Raw genomic sequence first — 3036 nt, 5'->3', positions numbered from 1 at the left:
GGCTCCGTCGGGACTTAGAGCGCGGGCAGACCTGTTGGCTCCGGCAGTTCCTCCAAGGGGTCGCTGTTTCGCGCTGCCTCCAGTTAGGTCATCGTAAGAGGCGGCGTCTCTGCAGCGCCTCCCCCGCTGGCAGGCAGACACTGCCTTTAAGCGCCCCTTTCCGGCGCGGACCCATATTCTCCTTATATAGGGGCACGAGGCGTCTCTGCTCCAGACAAGCGCCACCGAGCGAGGGCACGCGGCTTAGCCGGCCAAGTGGAATGCTGGGCGGCCGCAGACGGTGGTTTCCCCCGGGGAATTGGGCACGGTTCTCAAGCCGGTGCTCTGTCAGGCGAGCGTGCACGGAACCGAGAGCACCCAGAGAGATGCCGAACGGCACGAAGCCGGGCGGCGTTGGGGCGGTCGCTGCCGAGTGGTGAGAAAAGGACGGGCAGAGGTGCACGGGAGAGGCCGAAGACCGGTGGCCGGAGGCGGCTGGCGGCACTTGAACGCTGGATACTGGGGGGGGGGAGCCGAGCTGTGAGACTACCGTGGGTGGTTACCCCCGTCCCCCCCCGGTCCCCCGAGAGCCCGATGATGGCGGAGGGGGGGAGCGCCGGTATGTGTGTTGACACAGCGGTGCTCCGTACGGTTCCAGCCCGTCGGGGGCTGTTGCCCAGCTCCTTGAGGGGGCCTTGGGGATGGGAGGAGAGGTGGCGGCGGCGGCACCTGCTCCCTTTGTTTGCCGGCCTTAAGCCGGAGCCCGTGGCATGGGCACGCCACGGTTTTGGCTGGTCGCGGTGGCCGGCAGCTGGATGCAGACGGCCCGGGGGGGGTGTGTCTCGAGCCACCGGTGGGTGGCCCCCCCCCCGGCCCCCCGAGAGCCCGACGATGGTAAGGCGAGAGGCGGCGGCGCCTCCCTGGTTCTTGGTTTACTCCTTTCGTTGCCGGTATCGTATGCCATACGTGCGGGGCGGCCTGTGGTGTCCGGCCGGCTCTCGGCGTCCCTGGTTTCTACCGGCCGGGCTCGGTGAAGGGAGGTCTGCACGGTGCTGTGAGCGAAGGCTAGTCGACTCCTCGGGTCCTTTGCTCTCTCGGCCCTAAGCCGGAGCCCGTGACATGGGCACAGCACGGTACGTTTTTGGCCGCCGGTGTTGGCTGGCAGCCGGGTGCAGATGGCCGTGGTGGGGTGTCTCGAGCCTTCAGCGGCTACCCCCCCCCCCCACCACTCTGGTCCCCTGAGAAGCCGGATGATGGTAAGGCGAGGCGGCGGCGCCTCGGTCCTCTTTTCCGCTTTCTTTTTTTCCTGGTGCAGATGCCATACGTGGGGCGGCCTGCGGTGTCCGGTCTGCTCCTGGCGTCCCTGGTTTGTACCAGCCGGGCTCAGTGAAGGGGAGGTCTGCACGGTGCTGTGAGCGAGGTTGGTCGGCGCCTCGGTTCCTTTGCTCTCTGGCCCTAAGCCGGAGCCCGCGATGCGGGTACAGCACGTTTTTTTGTTTTTGGCCGGTGGTGGTGTCCGGCAGCCGGATGCAGATGGCCGGCGGGGTGTCCTGAGCCTTCAGCGGCTTTCCCCCGGCCCCCCGCCTGAGCTGTTCCACACCTGGCTTTTTCCCTCCGGGGTAACCTGTTCCCTGCGTTTGTTGGGCAAAGGCCGGTGGCCGGCGGCGGCCGCCGGCACTTGAACGCTGGAAGACCGGCGGAGTCGAGCCTGTCGCGGCTTTACCCCGGTCCAGCCGAGTCGGCTGAAGGGAATCCTTGTGCGTGGCGGGTGGGTGGCGGCGGTGGCGGGGCACATCCCGCGCACCCGGTCCCCCACCCCCTCGACTGGTACCGGTACGGAGGCGTAGCCTACTGAGGCTGGCCTCGGGCACGTCGGACAGGCTTCGCGGCGAGCCGGCTCTGCCGGTGTTGAAGCCGCCGGAGCACCTGTCACGGATGTCGCCCCTGCTCGCTCGCACGCAGAGCCCCGCGTCGTCCGCCCGCCCGCTTGCGGGTGGCCGAGGGCAGGCGCGTGGTGGCTGTCGCTGTCCCAGGACCCGTGGCCGTTGTGGCCTTCGCTGATCGATGAGGCACTTGGGGTCGCGTCGGAAAGGGCCCCCGGCGGGCCGGCTCTGCTGTACTCCCCGTAATAGGGAGCCGCGGTGGCGTCCGGTGTTCAGGCAGGGCGGTCTCCTTTCCAATTCGCTTCCCCGCTGTGAGCGAGGTATCGTCCTAGTCTCTTCCCCCCCCCGAGCGAGAAGGGGGCCGTGGCGACGGCGGCGAGGCGCGTGCCTCCCCCGTGTCACCTCACCCTGTCCTGCTGCCGCTCGGCGCGGGGGGGGGTTTCCTGGGCCTTCCTTACCGAACCAGGCTGTGTGACAGCCGCGTGGCCCCGCGAGCCACCAGGTGTCCTAAACCACGCCGAGGCGCCGGTGCCGACCTCGGTCCGGGTGCCCGTGGGTGCCGGCCGCAAGCAGCGCTGGGCGGCGAGGGCGGTCGAGCCGCGAAAGAAACCGGGCCAAAGCGAGGGAAGAAAAGCGTGTCCGGGCCGCGTCTGCCCGGGCGGGCCTGGAGGCGTGCCGCGGGCGGCAGGGGGGCGTCCCCCTCCGGCGCTGGCGCCGCCGCCGTGTAGGGCTCTCCGTGCCGCCCTTCCGCCTGCTGCAGAGCGAGCCGCCCCGGCAGGGGCCTCGGTCCGCGGGGTCGCGCCCGCCTCGGCGGGTCGCTGTCTCCTCTAGCACGTCCGGTGCTCCCGCGGCAGTGGGGAGGGGGGGGGAAGAGCGAGCGCTCGGTCGTCTCCCCCCCCGCCCCTTCCCTTCCGTTGGGTGGTGGGCGCGTGCCTGCCGGCTGCGATCGCCCGCGATCCGCAGCCCGGGCCGGCCTCGGGGGCGGGTCAGCCCCGGCCGGCCCGAAGCCGCGTGGAGCGAGGCGCCCCGGCGCCCGCGCGTGTGTCCCCTCCCTCCAGCGCCGTCTCAGCCGGCGGGGGGGGGGTGAGCGCGGTGCCGCCGCCGTGTCGCGCCAGCGAGAGAAAAGCTGCTCAGCGGTCCCGGCTTCCTGGTCCGCGGCGTCGCGGGAAGGAGC

Source organism: Athene noctua, unplaced genomic scaffold, assembly GCF_965140245.1.
Source record: "Athene noctua unplaced genomic scaffold, bAthNoc1.hap1.1 HAP1_HAP1_scaffold_125, whole genome shotgun sequence".
Lineage (NCBI taxonomy): Eukaryota > Metazoa > Chordata > Aves > Strigiformes > Strigidae > Athene > Athene noctua.
This window is presented reverse-complemented; position numbering follows the sequence as displayed.